This window comes from Electrophorus electricus, unplaced genomic scaffold, assembly GCF_041902795.1.
Source record: "Electrophorus electricus isolate QZ-2024a unplaced genomic scaffold, ASM4190279v1 Scaffold40, whole genome shotgun sequence".
Classification (NCBI taxonomy): domain Eukaryota; kingdom Metazoa; phylum Chordata; class Actinopteri; order Gymnotiformes; family Gymnotidae; genus Electrophorus; species Electrophorus electricus.
Genome location: NW_027658693.1, coordinates 540,583 through 559,722, shown reverse-complemented (window position 1 = coordinate 559,722; position 19,140 = coordinate 540,583).

Below are 19,140 nucleotides of genomic sequence, written 5' to 3'. Positions count from 1 at the left end.
CCTCATACTGCATTGAGGGGTGATGGGGAGATGGTACCAGATGATGTTTAGGTATGTGGTTATGTTCATTTATTTTTGTTCCTTTATATTCACGTATTTTGCAAGTGCGTATGTTATTGAGTTTAAAACCATCCATATATTATGCAATTATAGAAAATACAGAAACTGCATGAGACTTCTCTTGACTTGCTAGAAGTTCAGACTGTAGCAAGCTTAGCATTAGTAAATGGAATAGGTGTCATTTTAAGGATTCATTTAAAGTATTCATGAGGTATTTCTCCTAACATCGATGTATCGACAGTGGCAATACAATAGATAGCATAACAAGAATTATAGGTGTATAATAGTGTAGTTACCCACAATGGTTAAAGTGTTTGAAAAGAGTTGTATAAAAAAATAGTTGGTTGGTTCGTGGCATAAAGTCATGAAACGGTGAAATGAGGTCATAAAAAGAGTGTTTACAGGGGAAAGTGCTTTAACATTGAATTAGACAAACTAATAACATAAAACATAAGGTAGTTTAGAGATTCTGTGTCCTTTCATAATGATTTCTGCATATGGCAGGCTGCTGCAAAGGATCCTGGGTAGGCTTCAGCAGACCTCAGTGTAAGATATATTAATAATATTAATCATAATAATACTAGTCAGAGGTTACTTGACTTGTAATCAGAATGTTGCTAGTTCAAGCCCTACCACTGCCAAGTTACCACTGCTGGGTCCCTGAACAGCAATGAATCCTCAATTGTATTATTAATACAATCCAATACACATGCCTAATGCTCAGCTGTCAACTGCAAAAACATTCTGAGCATTCGAACAGTAAGAGGAACAAAAAGAAAGGAGTGACGGACTGTACACGTCTCAATCACTTAGCCTTTTTACATGTTGTTTTAGTTTACTGCAATCAAGGCCTGAAACTGGAGTCTACAGACCAGGCAAAAATATTTAAAATATTTAATGCGTTTTTATTTTTTCAGTTTCAGTGTTTCAATGAGACTCAGGAGACTCCAGCATATGCAGAAGCTCCGAGTTGTCGATCTCCAGGCGCAAACCCGTCCCTGCAAGTTTGGGGTGCATGTTCTGGATCACGGGAAACAGACCATCCATCACCCAACATCTGCTTCTGCTCCTGCGGAGGTTCCAGATCCAGCACGGAGGCAGTGAGAGGTTCCTGGCCCAGAGATTGGTCTGCAGCCGGCCTGATGGTACTCGGCATGTATTGGAAATGCTGTGGTTGTATGCTGTGCGTAGCCCAGCGGGTGCTGGGGTGGAGCTGTGCCAGTTGCCTGCTCGGGTAGCAGGCAGGCCAGTTCTGAGCTTGTGGAATGGCTTCCATGTTGTAGCCGGAGGGTGGGGCAGGCTGGTAGGGGTTGAGCACGAGGTTGGGCAAGGCACTCACGCTGGCCGTGCGCTTCATGTACTTGTTGGAGAGATGGGCCTGCCGCTCCTCCTTGCGCTGCGCCAGAGCCACGTACAGCGGCTTGGTGCCTACAACACGCCCATTCATCTCCGTCATGGCCGTGGCGGCCTCCTCCGGCGAGGAGAAACACACGAAGCCAAACCTTTTGGAGCGGCCGCCCTCCATCATCGCCTTGGCACTTGTGATGGTCCCAAACGGAGAGAACTCCTTACGTAGACGCGCGTCGTCCAGACCGTCGTCTAGGTTCTTAACGTACAGGTTGTCTCCCTGGTAGCGAGTCATACCGTCCTGCTTCATCTGCTCAAACTTTCGTTTCAGCCCTGTCTGCCTCTCGCCTTTCTTCTGGGCATAACCCACATACACCTTCTTCCCATTCAGCTCCTTCCCATTTATCTCATCCACAGCCCTCTGGGCATCCTCGTGCCTCTCGAAGTTCACAAAGCCAAAGCTCTTGGACTTGCCGCTCTCGTCGATCATGACGCAAGTGCTCAGCGTTTGGCCGAACTTGCTGAAATCATCATGTCTCCACCCCAAGGGAATGTTAGGTCTCTTCTAGAATATCCTTCATCATCTCTGGAAGGTCAGGCAAGACCTCACTGATGGCGGTGTGTAACCATGTTTGCCCCAAGTCAGTCATTTCTGGAATCATGGATGATTGCTTACTGTACAAATAAAAGGAAAAACTGTCATTACACTGATATCAAGTATGTGTATATATAAAAAAAACCTTTTCATTTTGTGATACGTTTCTTACATAGTATGTGTGAATTTTTAGTATGGTTTCCATCACAGATCATGTTTACCTCGACAATACACTGTGTTTCAGTGGAAGGACTTGGTGCCCATTAACAATGTACAATGGTAAAAATCTACCAAGTTGTTAATGTTAAGACATTCCAGCCTTGAACTGTGTTTTGTCACAAAGTACAGATGGTATTCAAAATGAACGTCAGCGTTATGTATATCCATTACAAAATACACAGATGTATCATTTTGAATTAAAATAATGAGAAGTTCTCCAAACTCCATGTGCTCATCATTTTTTGACACAAGAAAATGTCCTTTTTTATATGATGCACCCTTACACTGCACCTCTGTGGAAACACTAGTACTGTGTTCTGAAAAGCCAAACTCTCTAACTGCATGTTTAATTGCATCACTGTAAAGGTTGGGGTAGAAGGTACAACTGTCTTTGACTTGCAGAAGCTGACAACGTCCAGGTCCAGCTGAAAGACATGACTGAAACATCTTCTGTCTTTTGGATAAATTTAGGCAGATATTTTTTAAAGTTTTTCAAATGCCTGGCACACCTTTTGAAGTAGCTGCGTTTACTTTCAAAACGCATTGTCCACAACCTAATCAAGGGGCCAAATTTCAAAATTAGTGCTGGATAGTGTCGCAAGAAATTATGTTTTGGTCTTAGTGGACTCTCACTGTCACGGAACGCTCGCCTCCCCCGAGTCACGTGGTTTGGCCCGCCACGTGCAGTGGGAGGGTGGTTTTGTTTGTAACCACACCTGCACACACCTGCACCTTGTTCGTCCTGCCTCTCGTCCTGCGGCACCCGGGCCACCGCACGCTACACTCAGGAAATAAACGCAGATTCCAGATATTCTTGGATTATAATGTCAAGATAGGCCACCTGTGACAAAGAAATCGTCTGTGTGCAAATCATATCAACAATATCTTTAAGCTGGAGAGTTAATTTACACACATCATCATCTGGATTTTGCACTTTGTCACCAATTAATAAAGGCAGCAACATTAGGAAATTCCAATTCTGGATAGCTTGACCTGAAAGCTTGGACACCCCAGAGTTAACAGAACATAGCTTTGTAAAAGCATCAGATCCTTTGCACTTGAACTGCTTGATGTGCCAGTTCAATAATGAATATGTAAGGCATTTTTTTTTCTTAATGAAATGCTTCAAGTACAGTGCAACGTCATAGAACAACACACACTCAAATATGTCAAGGCCTAAACAAGGTGGGAGACTAGGCTGACAAACATGAAAAGATATCAGAGTATTGAAAACAGTTTACCTTTATGCCTTTGATATCTCGACTGTCCACAGCTTCAATGTCTAGATCACCAACAGCATAATTAGAACTTTCAGGGGTGCCCTGGGGACCACGTACATTTGGATCATCACTCTGAAACTCACTTCGTATGATTTCACAGTACCTGCAAAATTAAAGTAAGTTTTCAGTAAACCCGCCAATGCTGTGTAAACCCAAATTATAACCAGCAATACAACAAAGAGCCCCGTGGATCGTTTCACCACCTACAATAATTCCATTTACATCCAAATCTTTTAAATCCACTAACATCTCTGAGAAAACCTTAGCACTTCCAATTTTCCAATTAAGTCATTTAATTTTCCAATTAAGTCATTTTCTCCACACAGTAAGACAAGGGACGTGATCGATATCGGACCGTACACGAACAGGTAAATTTGCCAAAAAAAGACAGACTGCGACAACGTTGTCTTTTTTCTTAGCAGAGCTGAAGGGATTTACAATTTCAAAAGCATTCTGGTACAGAATTAGCATCAGGCATCATGGATTTTCAATGAAGAACTGGTTGGACTTCACAAGACTGAAGACACAAGACACTGAATTCGTCCATAATTCTGATTCTAATAAACTACTTCATGTTTGTAACACAGGTATGTATTTGAACATCTTTTTGAATACTTGAGCTCTTGAATATGTTGTCCTTAGTGGTCCCGGATGACAGACAGAGAACAGATCTGAATCCTTAACACAATCACAGATTTTAGCAATAGCATTATCTGTTAGACACATGTCAAAACATGTTTTTTAAAAGTGAATGTAGTTTACCCAAAGTATATTCCTGTCTCTACTTATGCACATTTTACATCTCTTCAACAACAGTCTGTATTGTTGAAGCTGGAAGAAGGTGATGCCCTTCTAACTGTAGGTAGAATAGACATACATTCCCAAGAAAGGTCTCCTTCAAATTCGGTGGCAACTGAATGCTTTCATTTGTTGTTGCATCATTTGAGCTCTGGGAAGCATCCTCAAGTACAAATGAGAGAAATTGTTTTCTTGTACATGTCACATAGGTTATGCTAGCAGTCGAACATTCTTGATGTTTCCTAGACATATGAGCAGTAAATGATGATTTCACGGTGAACGTATTTTTACAACCAGTTACTGGACATGCCACAGGTCGTCCCTCCACTATATGTTCTTTTAAGTCACAAGTTCTTCGCTGTGTGAATTTGACGCTCACAGCGAAATTGCACATTTCAAATCTGTAACAACGGCTCTAGCAGTAACAGGGGGTGCAGGCACACTGTGAACACAATAGAAATGAGCTTTAAAAGCTGCATAAGTACAAAACGTCTGCTTGCAGTCAATGCTAACACATTTGAAAAAACAAGTGGCTTCGTTTCAGTGCAGCACACAACCCTTCAAAGCATCAAGTTCTTTGCTACAAAAACGGCAGGTAATCATTGTTTGGCAAACAAACTAACAAAACAACCCGTTAGGGTTTTAGCCTCCTCGACTGATACTACAAAACTACCGCAGCACAACAGTATGAAAAAAAAACGAACTGAAAAGCTTTAACACGAAACCCACCTTTCGGCGTTATAACTATGACTGAAAAATATACCCTCGATCGAAAGGAGAAGCTAGTATATTTCTGACAACAAACGTTAACATTATCGTATTTCCAGTCTGAAGAAATTAAATTGCTAGCGTACAAGTGCTGCATGCGGTGAGTCTACCGTATCTTCAAGCGCGAGCAGCTCGGCCGCGCACTCACCGACTTCGCCTAAACGGTCGCTCTCGCGACAATGAACCAGTCCAATAAAAGAACGGAAACAAACTCTACTGCTCCGTAATTTGACCATTCGGAGCTCATATGTTTAAACATTGAAAATACAGACCTTTATTTTTGCAGGAATGCAAATTTACGCTGAAAATCCATTACTGTTAAATTTGAAATGGCCTTAAGGCACTATAAATATGACCAAATGACATTATTTCGTAATGAAAACGCAGAAACTTTTTTTATCATTAGCAAATTATTAACAATTAATATGATGCAAAAATAAAGAACATGCTGTCATCTATCTAAATATTGACAACATATTCCTTGTTCACTGCAGTCACATGCACTTATTTTATTTTATACAGCGAACATAAATAGGAAAGTGTTAACATTTCAGCTTAACCCTCAAATGTTTTTTCAGAGGCTGTAAAAATAGTGCATATAATACATTTTTAGAAACCTATTACTACAGTATTACTACTATCCTACTGATATGCTGTTAAATATAGGTCCGGTTGCAGAGGTCTTTTTTTAGCAGCCGTACTAATACGTGTAGTAAGACAGGTAAGCGTGGTCGAGTCGGTCCGGGGTCGTACACGGGGTGGCGTTCAGGAGGTGACGGAGGGTCAGGCAGGAGACGAGGTCTAGAAAGCAGGCAGGAGTCAATAACCGGGAAACCACACAGGATGAGGAAACGCTCGTACGCCGTATAGGAAAGCAATACTTCGCGACTAGTATGCGATGAGGAGAAGCTTATTAAAGGGGTTGGTAATGAGGGGAATAGGACTCAGGTGTGGGCAATATTTGAGACAGGGATAGGTGCGGTGATCAGGATAGGTATGTGATCAGGACTACATAAAGAATTACTAAACAGTCCAGGGAAGTTATCATCAGGAGCTCCAGCCAGTCTTCCTTTAAGGAATTACTAAACAGTCCAGGGAAGTTATCATCAGGAGCTCCAGCCAGTCTTCCTATCTTCGGCTGGGTTGGACCGGCTGGGCGGGATCTTCCCTCGATGGCTTGGGTGGAGGCGGCTGCTCACGATTTGTCGCCCGCAGGTCCGGAAGCGCACCAGCTGATTTGTCCGTTTCAGGGGTGGGCACTGGTGACGTTGCCTCCTTGTCTTTACGAGGCTTAGGCGTAGGCGCTTTAAGTTCTGGGGCTGCGAGACTTCACGGAGGGAGTGTCCTCATAGGACAACGACGCTTCTCTGAAAGCCCCCCCAAGGGAGAATCCCCATGGAGGACCAGCTCCACCTGCCTCTCAAAGGCATTCAGGTCCAGGACACCGCAGTCCCTTACTCACCTAACTGACACACACACATACAAGCAAGGAGACGTTTGGAAGCAGGGGCCGTATCGTGACAGTATGTAAGTAGGATTGCTGAGCTTGTGAAACAATTACATTTACATTTACGGCATTTAGCAGACGCTCTTATCCAGAGCGACTTACAAAAGTGCTTTGTCATTTACTCATAGAATATGTCCAAGTACAGTATAGTAGGTTAGAATTAAACATACCAATGAACAAGAATACTGTAGAATACAGGGATAAATGCTAATACTTAGAAGTGCAAAATACATAAGGTCTGTCTTAAACAATGATAAATGCTATAAACAATAAGTGCTAGAGTTTGTTAAAAAGCATAAATGCCCTACAATAAGTATTAAATTGGTCAGTCAATAAGGGAGCAGTGTCAGTTGTCCTTTAAATATTCTGCAAATAAATGGGTCTTCAGTCTGGGTTTGAAGACTGCAAAGGACTCTGCTGTCCGGACAGCAAGCGGGAGTTCATTCCACAATCTTGGAGCCAGGACAGAAAATAGTCTCGATGCTTGTCGTCCATGAGACCCGAAGCAAGGTATTTCAAGCCGAGCCGTACTTGAGGTTCGAAGTACTCGAGGTACAGATCGGGCTTTGACCATTGACCTCATGTATGAAGGGGCTGGTCCATGAAACCAATTTTAAACATCTTATGTGTAGTATAATGTACTCCATGCATTATTTTGTAGTGAATGCATTGTAGATTAGTGTTGCTGGTCATTTGGGTGCTTACTATATCATACTTTTGGGATACTTGTGGAAGTGACATGAAAGTAGTGTTATGAGGAATATGTTTGCCTTTTTCTATCCAAGGTGTAAAGTTTAATAATTTTTGTTGTTGTTGAAGGTAAAGTCTTGATTGTTCCAAATACGAGAATGAATAGTTCTTTGTTATCTTGTGGAATTTCCACCAGGCTGTTAGAGTTATGGCCTCTGTCAAACAGTTGAAACATGGATGTTTTTAATTGATTTGCTTGATGGTAAGTCTGACTTTTATATCTCTGCATAATGTTTGTTCTATGTCTATCCATATTCTGTCTGATATACTGGGTTTAATCCATTGTATTACATATTGTAGTTTATTTGCAATAATCAACTACAGTTCTGTATCATTGTGAGTTTGATTCTTTGTGATTTATTTTTCCAGTTATGATGGTGTCCAAAGGTTTAAACCAGGTTGCTGGAGCTGGATAGCAATAATTGAAAACAAATCGTTTATCTTAGGCATTATCACTTTAATTGTTGCAATTCTTCCAAAGAGTATAAGGGGCAAATTTGTCCATCAATGAAGTTTGTCACTTATTGTTTTAAAAACTGGAATGATATTAAATTTGAATAACTGACAACTGCAGAGAGAATCTAATACCCAGATATGTAATGTGATTGGCATTCAGAGGGATGGGGAATGTTTTTTAATTGCATCATAAAGTTATGCTGCTGCAATAGTATAATATACAAATATACTAATTGAGATACAATTTTACCAGTTATGTGTGATGCTCTGTGATGGTCATAGAGAACACCACAGACAACTGTGTGGCACATCACTGTTAAACATGCTGATTGCAACCCTGGGCATCATGAACTGTACAATATTAACCTCAGACAACGTTCTCGGAGTGAAATCTATAAACATATTCATCTAACTATCATTACTTTCTCTAACAGCTCATTGGATGAGAGGCCATTAAGTGAAAGGGAGTTTTAATATCCTTTCTATTTTTAAGTTTAAAAAAACACAGACATAAAAATTTCAGAAAGTGAGACAGAGAAAGGAAACCAGACTTTAAAATGGTGCTTCGCTCTTGAGTTACAACAGTAGCGTAACGAGGGGTGGCCCGAGTGCCGCAGGGTGAGGGGCAGGACGCACAGACTCCAACGTCTGGGACGTACATTTATTAACATTTAACACAGAACACTAACGGCACTCACAAGAATCACACGCGATTAATACAAACAAGAAACGGTTAACTGCAAATGCACTGTATATGCAAAATGAAAGATGCAGGGAGTGGTTGGTCTCTTTTTCAATCAAATCTGAACAGAGTGAAATCTTCACATTTGATTAATTTGACAGACTTTAAAGGGATAATAGACAACATATAAAATGGAACAGAACACGATATAAAAAGGAACTAAATGAAAAACAAACGAAAAAATACTTTTTATCACACTTGCCCAGACAAGCACCAAATCAGACCAAAATAGATCAAGCAAAGGCATAACTGGGAAGAAGCATATTAGCCATTTATTACTCTATTGTTAACAACCTAACAACAGTAATCTGATTGTTAACTGATTGTTAACATACTTTTCAAGTCTTTAACCGTTTTGCTCCCAACATCCTATATGAATGGGTACGAATGCGGCTCATTACCCGCCTGCACAAACTGCTTCTGAAATACTGGGCAGCTAAAGGGTTCTTCACCTGTGTGGATTCTCATATGCTGCTTTCTGTGGCCTGTTTCGCCAAAGCCCTTCCTTACAGTACTATGACAAGCAGACACCCCTGTGTGAGGGTTTAGGTGCTCCTCAAGAGCCTGTGCATGTTAGAAACACATGTTGCAAATATCAGTGACGTTATTTCTCATTTTTGTGATTAGCCATGTTTTTCTGTAGCTACAAATACTTTGATTTTGAAAAAAAGTTTTTGGTAATTTAATAAAACAGACATCTTAAGTTTTACGACAAAATGTGCAAATAAGCTGGCCTGAGAGGTGCGTTCGGGAATATGACTCAGTGCGTCTCTGGTGCTGCTTTTGATGAGTGCAGTGTCATGAGAGTGCGGCCATCTAGCAGTACAAAGAGGGGTTACAGCTTCTCCCGGACGTTTCCAATAAATGTCTAGATTTGTGAGTTATAGAAAGACAGCTGGAAGAGAAGTCCTCCCAGCCCAGCACACAGGGCCAAGTGTCAAAGCGCTGGGAGGTGAACTGAACTTTCATCTTAGTCAGGTACTCCTGAACCCTCTTACAGTCATCAGACAGCAGCAGCCACGCATGTTTGGTCATGGGGTCCAATGTGACCTCATCCACAGCACTGCAGATCCAGTTCCACAATGAATTTGGAATGGATTTTGAAGTTCTCCAGGATCGCTGTTTACTGAGGACCCAAAGCTGTGAAACTACATCCTGGTTATGTTTGAGTAGAGACCATGCGATGAAGTCCAGGACAGGCAGCATGGGTTCCAGCTTCTTCTTAAGCTCCAGCTGCCTGAAATTCTGTGCCAACTCTGCCCTCATCATGCCGCACCGCTCTGAGACTGTCTGGAGTTCTTTAGCCCATTCAGTGTTTCTCTGCTTGGTCTCCTTCACTGCCTAGGTCCTGTCTTCACTTCCTCTCTCCTGCTGCCCTTCACGTGGACTGAACAATGTATCAACAGCTTTGAGACGGCTGGCCCACTGAAAAATGTGCTGGCAACAGTGTGGGGGTGTACGGTTCCACCGCAGTCATTACTGCTACTGGATGCAGCTGCAGCGCCCTCGTCAGGCTTACAGACACGCTCCACCTCTTGTTTCCACTGAGCGATAAACTTCACGCACTCCTTGAGACCGTGCAAATTCCTCAGGTCTGGTGCTTGAGGTAATAAAAAGAGAACAGAGGTTTAACATTGAATTAGACATATTAATAACATAATCACAGAATGGTATGTGTCCTTTCAGAATGATTTGTGTACAGGGCAGAGGCCTCTGTAAAGGCCTCTGCAGGCTTCTGCAAAGGATGGTGGATAGGCTCCAGCACACTTACAAGTATGAGATATTATTTCCATCAGGCTCAGGACCATCTCTTTAGGATAAGGTCAAGAGAAATCTCTTGGAATGTGGTGTTAACAGGTTCCAACTGGTGTGGGTGTTTTATATTACTTTGCATATATTGACAAATGTATGGTTTGGATGCAATGGACGTGAAGACAAACGCAAATATGTAAAGGAATGTGGGGTGAATACATAACCACTACTGAAAAATGTATGAAAATGTGGGTTCTCTGATTTTTAGACATTCTCCAGAGGGTGCCTCAATAATGCGTGTTAATGTTAACCTACAATAAAGTACGTGCACAGTTATGCTCTTTAACCAATTCTGAAGTCTGCATTTGTATTTAATATTTGAATTGAACTTTAAAACTAGCCGACTGGGCACCTAGGAACCACATACTGTTGCTATGTGCAGAGATGTGGGCTTGCAGCCCATTGTTGGGCAGAGTCCATCGCACTGCTCCAATAGACCTGCTCTGACTGCTACTTTCCCACGTCGGCAGTCGAAGTCGTTTCTCCTTCACAATGCTTTTCACCTGGTTGGCCAGTTTCACCGTCTCAGTAGACAAGCTAAAAGAAACTGTTGGCAGCCTCTCGTTGCTCCTGTAATATGACCGTCGCCAGACCAGAGAGTGGAACTGGATGGCAGTGTGGCACTTGCAGCTGCAGTTTGTTTGCTTCAAGATTTAATACGTGTAAGTGACCTTTGCTTCTCGTCCTGTCTTTACTGGTTTGTTAATAAGGTCATTTGAAATTGTGTTGTACATAAAGGAATATTACAGAATTATTCTCTATTTTAAGCTACACTGTGGGGTTTTGTTTTTTTGATCTTTACATTTATATTAATGCAACCCAATACACTTATCTAATGATCAGCTATGACCTGTAAGAACTGACAATCTGAACATTCAAACTTTAAGAGGAATAAAAACAAAAAAATGATCAGCTGTTCATGTCAAAATCTGTAATATGTAATAGAAATAACTGTAATATGTTCAATATAACTGTAATATGTTCAATTACCACCATGTAACATATAACTGTAAATATGTCAATTGCAAGATGGGACTGTACATTCTGTACATACATATATAAATATCCATATATACATTGTACATATAAACATAATATATATATATATATATTGTACATGCACTATTAATATATTTTTGTATATATATAGAATATATTTCTCTATGCACCCCTGTTTTTCTTTTTCCTCAGATTGGACAGAGCACTCAACCATTTCACTGTGAGTTATACTGTGTATGACTATGTATGCGACAAATAAACCAAACTTGAAATGATTTTACCTTTTTCTGTCGTTTTCATTTTAAGCTTAGAATAACCAAGGCCTGGACTTTGTAAGGTGGTTTTGAATCCAGGTCAGCTAGGTGAGGACACCAATAGCTTACTGGGTAAGCAGCCACACTCTAACAATGGTGGGCTCGTGTGCAGAACAGTTAGAGCTTGGATCAAGCAAAACAAGAGGAAAAAACGAAACACCTCGGTGAGCGTGGAAAAGGGGAGAACAAAGAACGCCACGGAAAGAAATGGCAACCCCGATGCACTGGGGAAAACTCGAACTAAAAGTTCCCAAACAAAACCAGAAAACGGGGAGAAACTTGAATGGCTAAGGGAAGCCTCAGGAGAGAGACAGACTCGAGAGGGGAAAACTGGAGAAGGGAGGGGACGTGTAAAAACACTGACACCCTCGCAGAACAGAAAAGAGGCATAGCACAAGGGCTCACAGACCTCAATACCCCGAGTTACCGGCTAGGAGCTTGGCTCAAAACTTTATCAAAAACCCAGCACTGAATGACTGGGTCACTGGGCTTATATAAGGTCTAGCCCAGCTGTTGGGTGTTGATCCTGATCAGTGGCGTGGTTGACTCGACGCCTCCCTCTGGTCGAGGGGGCCTCGGCCTGGTGCCAACCCTTACAGGCTTGATGTCTACAGACATGGCAAAAATATTTCAATGTTCAATGCATTTCAGTTTCAATGTTTATTTTTTTCAGTTAAAATGTTAATTTTTTTTACTGCTTATTCTTCCATTAGACAGCCAGAAGCGCAGCACTGGTTAAAGTTTTTGAGCGGCTTCCTGCGCGCACTGGTCCTGGAGCACAGCGACTGCCTCATCCACCTTAGGGTGCAGAGACTCAGGTGACTCCAGCATATGCAGTAGCTTCGAGTTGTCCAGTTCCAGGAACATACACGTGATCTTCCCTGCAAGGGTGGGCTGCATGTTCTGGATCAGGGGAAACAGACGCTCACCCAGTATCTGCTTCTGCTCCTGTGGAGGTGCAGCAGCCAGCATGGAGGCACTGAGAGGTTCCTGACCCTGCACATGGACCGCAGCCAGCTGCACGGGCACCTGGAGCTCTGCCCCCAGGTGCTGCTGTGGGTTGAGAAACATAAATGTTTTATAATTGATTTGACTGATAAATGGTAAGTTCGACATTTATATCTAAGGGCTGTGTGCCCAGGTGTTGCTGTGGGCTGTGAACGCCTGAGGTGGTTTTGTACTGTGGTACTGCTCTCACCAGCGACGCCTTGTTGGCAGCTTCCGCGCTGGCCATCCCTGTCCCCGGAGCCTCAGATGCCATGGTCTGATAGGCCATCGTGCGTGGGACCTGGCAGGCGGTGGTTGGTCGGATGGCGCTGAAGGCCTGCGGGCAGGATGCGGCTGGACCGATGGCACTCGGCATATCCTGGACTTGCTGTGGGTGGACGCACTGCATGGCCCAGCAAGGGCTGGGGAGGAGTTGTGCCAGCTGGCTGCTTGCGCAGTAGGCAGGCCAGTTCTGAGCTTGTGGAATGGCTTCCATGTTGTAGCCGGAGGGCGGGGCAGGCTGGTAGGGGTTGAGCACGAGGTTGGGCAAGGCACTCACGCTGGCCGTGCGCTTCATGTACTTGTTGGAGAGGTGGGCCTGCCGCTCCTCCTTGCGCTGCGCCAGAGCCACGTACAGCGGCTTGGTGCCTACAACGCGCCCATTCATCTCCGTCATGGCCGTGGCGGCCTCCTCCGGCGAGGAGAAACACACGAAGCCGAACCCTTTGGAGCGGCCGCCCTCCATCATCACCTTGGCACTTGTGATGGTCCCGAACGGAGAGAACTCCTTACGTAGACGCGCGTCGTCCAGACCGTCGTCTAGGTTCTTGACGTACAGGTTGTCTCCCTGGTAGCGAGTCATACCGTCCTGCTTCATCTGCTCAAACTTTCGTTTCAGCCCTGTCTGCCTCTCGCCTTTCTTCTGGGCATAACCCACATACACCTTCTTCCCATTCAGCTCCTTCCCATTTATCTCATCCACAGCCCTCTGGGCATCCTCGTGCCTCTCGTAGTTCACAAAGCCAAAGCCCTTGGACTTGCCGCTCTCGTCGGTCATGACGCGAGTGCTCAGCGTTTGGCCAAACTTGCTGAAGATCTCCTTCAGCTTGTCGTCGTCCATGTCCTCTCCAAAGTTCTTGACGTACACATTGGTGAACTTTTTGGCCCTGGCCCCCATCTCAGCCTCTCGCTCCTTGCGAGACTTGAAGTGGCCAATGAACACTTTGCGGTCATTGAGCAACATGCCATTAAGTCTCTCAATTGCTCTCTCCGCAGCCTCACGGGTCTCAAAGTGCACAAAGCCGTAGCCCTTAGAGCCATTCTCGTCACACACCACCTTGCTGGAAAGGATGTTCCCAAAGGCAGAGAATGTGTCGTAAAGAGCTTCGCTGTCAATAGACTTGTCAAGGTTCTTGATGAAGATGTTGCCAACTCCACTCTTCCTCAGAGAGGGGTCTCTCTGGGACCACATAATTCGCACAGGTCTGCCTTTGATGATGTTAAAGTTCATAGTGTCCAAAGCACGCTCAGCATCTGCCTGCTGCTGAAAGTTCACGTATGCGTATCCAAGTGAGCGGAGGGTCATCGCGTCCCTGCAAATCCGTACGGAGACTATTGCGCCAGCAGGACTGAATTTCTCGTATAGCATGGCCTCGGTAACGTCTGGATGAAGGTCACCCACGTACAACTAAGTCATCGGCGAACTTGGAGCACTTGGATTCATTTTCGTGAGGATCGTCGGTCAACCTTTCTGGAAATCGTAGTCGAAAGTAGTAAATGAATAAAATAAAATCGTAAATGATTTAACCAAATGATCTAACTGCACGAATTATAAAACAGTTTGAAACAGCAATTCAACAGAGCCAGGCAAGTGTCGACCGACCAAAGCGATCAAAGCAACACTTTAGCTTTAGATTCAAATACATGACAACTTGGTTGTTACGTAAGAGTGCTTTTACGTAAATGTTTATTTTTAAATATTATACAAACGCTATTTATTTATTTATGAATTATTCAATTATTTTAACTTATAACGTTAATAGCGTGAATGAGAGGCTTTAACAACGCCTTATATTTCAAAATATTACCTAGTCACAGCATTTTCCAAAAATCGTCCATATGCTGCTCACACTGAATCATTTACCGCATGGCTCAGAATAAATACTTTTAGTTTGATAAACGCAGCAACATTCATTTTCTTTAGCCTAATGCTCGGCAAAAAACATCGCATTAAAGTTAATTAATGGGATGAAATCAGTTTGCCTTGGAGCAGGCCTATGTTCTTTGAGGTTAAAAATCATCGCCTGGATTGTAAACCTTAGTAGAGTTCCACAACGAGGTGCGATTTGTAAAAGGACGTCTTTTTCTCTCCGAGTTAGAAATCTGGAGAAATAAATATATCAATTGATTTCCGCCCATCGGAGGACCTTTAGAACTTTATTATTTATTCATTATTTATTTCTAACTTCTCACTGTGTCCAACTATATCGGGTGTATAAAACGTATGAACAGACATAAATAACGTGGGGGAAACGGGAATAGGGGAGAGAGGAAAAATAAGACGAACAGAGACGAAACAGACAAACGGGAAATGCAGATAGAGTATTTTAAGTATTTGCCACCTGCACCATTACGGGAATGTGTGTGTGTGTGTGTGTGTGTGTGTGTGTGTGTGTGTGTGTGTGTGTGTGTGTGTGTGTGTGTGTGTGTGTGTGTGTGTGTTCGTGTGTGACTGCTTGTGTGCGTCTGCCTGTGTGTGTGTGTGAGAGAGAGAGAGAGAGGCTATGTGCGAGTGCACTGTATATGTACACGTACTAGATTGGGATATTTATCATTTATGGATTAGCTCTGTAAACCTTTTATCAAAGGAGTCCAGTCTAGGTTATTGGTTCTTATTGATTCATTCTGAGATTTTTTTCCATTGATATGTAGTCTATCAATAGATTTTTCCATTCGGTGACACTAATATTATTTTTTGTTTTCCAATTCATGAGTATGTTTGTATTTGCAATTAATAATGTTATATATATATTATCCTGTTTTTTTTCTATTGTCACATTGGTTGATGACATGTCTCCTAGGAGACATAAAGATGGTGTTGGATGGATAGGGTTATTTAAATCATGGGACATGTGTGTGATTACTTATTGCCAAAATTGCTTGATAGGTGTGCTCTGCCACACGATGTGAATGTAATCGTCAGCTGTCTTTGGAGTAAAGTATGTACAGATTGCTGAGCTTGTGAAACCAATTTTAAACATCCAATGTGTAGTATAATGTAATCTATGTATTATTTTGTACTGAATGCATTGTAGGTTAGTGTTGCTGTCATGTGGTAATTATTATTACACATTTTAATCCAAACTGTGGCGTCGGGAGCTAGTAATAAATCTTCCTCCCATTGTCTCGATGGGAGAGTAATTATGCGATTTGATTTCATTATTAGTTTGTATATCTTATGTGATAGTTTTTTTGTATTAGGAATGTTTATAATACTGATATGGATGCAGGTGAGTTTAATGTCTCTGAACTGATAGTTGCTCTTACCTGCTTTCTATATCTTATGTTTGGGCTACTTGTGGAAGTGACATGAAAGCAGTGTTATGTTTATGTGAGTCTGGAGTTTGATATCTTGTGAAATTTCCACCAGGCTGTTAATATCATGGCCACCCACAAATTGTTGATCATGAATGTTCTTTAATTGATTTGACTGATAAATGGTAAGTCTGACTTTTAGATCTTTGCGTAATGTTTGCTATATGTCTATCCATATTCTGTCTGATATACTAAGTTTTATCCATTTTATACCATATTATAGTTGATTTGCAATAATCAACTACAGTTCTGTAATGTTGTGAGTTTGATTCTATGTGATTTATTTTTCCAGTAGAATCAAGTTATGATGTTGTCCAAAGATTTTAGACAGGTTGGTGGCGCTGGAATAATTGAAAACAAATAATTTCGTTTAGGTAATATTCTCATTTTAATTATTGCAGTTTGTCCAAAGAGCATAAGGGGCAAATTTGTCCATCAATGAAGTTCGTCGCTTATTGTTTTAATAATTGGATGACTATTTATTTTTGAATAACAGACAACTGGGAAGAGAATTTAATACCCAGATATGTAATATGATTGGTATTCAGGGGGATGGGGAATGTTTTTAATTGCATCATAAAGTTATGCTGCTAATATATAGTATAATACACAAATATCCTACTGGAGATACAATTTGACCAGTTATGTGTGATGTTCTGTGATGATCATATAGAACACCACAGACAACTGTTTGGCACATCACTGTTAAACCTCCTGATTGCAACCCGGGGCATCGTGAACTGTACAACATGACCCTCAGACAATGATCTCTGAGTGAAAGCGATAAACATAATCATCTTCATATCATCACTTTCTCTACAAGTTAAGTGGAAGAGATGTCAGTTAAAGGGAGTTTTAATACCCTTTCCATCTTTAAATTTAATAAAAACACAGATGGAAAAATTCCAGAAAGTGAGACAGAGAAAGGAAACTAGACTTTAAAATGGTGCTGCCCTCTTGACTTACAACTGTAGATTATTGAAATTATTACAAATGTCCGATGCCAAAAGGGATTGTGTCAGTGTTTCACTACTCAGTATTGCATTTGGTAGACAGTACAAACAATTAGACTATGGTTAAAAAAATCACAGAAATAAAATCTTGAACCACCTAGTCCCAGGAAACATTAGATTACTGGAACAAAATCAGACAACTAGCAGAACAACTTTTTAACCAGTGATGCAGATGCACTTTTAGTGGATTTATTTATCTGTATTTCAATCCACTAAAGTTTTTCACTTGATCTAACATTACATTTAAGACCGAAATCCTGTTACGTCTCACAGAAGATTCCACTGATCAAGCTGCTACTTACCCATCCTGGTCCTGGAGTACCTTTGCTCTGTACACTTTAGTGATGTCTTTGCTACCAACAAGCCTATTTTAATCCATCCGATAGTAACCAAACGCTCCTTTGCTGCAGAGCACAGAAATCATTCAAATTTGCAGTCAACAGATACATCTGGGCCAGATTTTGGATCAATGGACTAGGCTGGAACTGCACATATACTGTATATGCAAAATTCAAAATACGGGGAGTGGTTGGTCTCTTTTGCAATCAAATCTGAATACTATGGAATTCGTTTCACATTTGTTTAATTTGACAGATTTTAAATGGATAATGGACATCACTAGACAAAAAGGAATAAACAACTATATGAAAAGGAACAAAACCAAAAACAAAGGAAGAATTTAACACACTTGCCCAAACAAGCACTAAATCTGACAAAAATAGATCAACCAATGACATAGCTGTGAAGGAACATATTAGCCATTGTTTTCTTGTCATCAACAGTCATTTTAACTGATTGTTAACATACTGTTCAAGTCTTCAACTGATTTGCTCCCAACATACGAATGGGTACAAATATGGTTCATTACCCACCTGCACAAATTGCTTCTGACATACTGGGCAGCTACAGGGTTCTTCTCCCATGTGGATTCTGACATACTGGGCAGCTACGGGCTTCTTCAGTTGTGTGGATTGTCTTCTGCTCCTCCATGTGGCCTGTTTCACCAAAGCCCTTCCTGCAGTATTTGCAGCACTATGGGAAGCGGACACCCTTGTGTGTGCGTTTAGGTGCTTCTCAAGAGTCTGGGCACGTTTGAAACACCTGCCCCAAACATCACTGACATTATTTCTTGTAGGTGATTAGCCACGTGTTTCTCTAGTCACAAGTACTTTTTGATTTATTTGGTTTTTTAAATAGGTAATTTTATATATAATGGCAACAAATGACATTTTAAGTTTTATGACAAAACGTGCAAACAAGCTGGCCTGAGAGGTGTGTAGCGGGATATGACTCAGTGCGTCTCTGGTGCTGCTTTTGATGAGTACAGTGTCATGAGTGTGTCTGTCCAGCGGTGCAAAGAGGGGATACAGCAAGGCATGGCATGGTGTTTATTCATTCGTTTGCATAGAAAATGACGCCTTTTCACATTGTGGAACTACAAATAAGGCGGTCTTTTTTGTGCGGCGTAGTAATGACATATGTTGTGGAATTTTGAACAAACAGCAAGTCAGACGTGATTAAGAGAGTAATTTAATAAGAAAAAGAATAAAATAAATGTTTGGCTCTCCTCAGGTAGGGAGCCCCGAGTATACAAAACCGTGGCTAGTTATACTACTCCTGTGCTGTCTTTAACCAATCATCTTTTCTTAAGCAGCTCTTCTTTCCTTTGTTGCTGTGGCTATAAGCCAATCAGCTCTCAGCTTGTTTTTTTCCACAAACCAACCCAAACTGACTCCAAACAGTGTGGGTTGTGTGTCAAGTTGACCTTGATGTTAACAGTTCCTGATACATGTTCAACTTAATCAGCAACAGGCGGATATAAATGTGCAAACAGCATTATTAATTTAAGAACAAAAGGATCAGTGTGATTTTATATGAATCACATAATACATAGTTTCG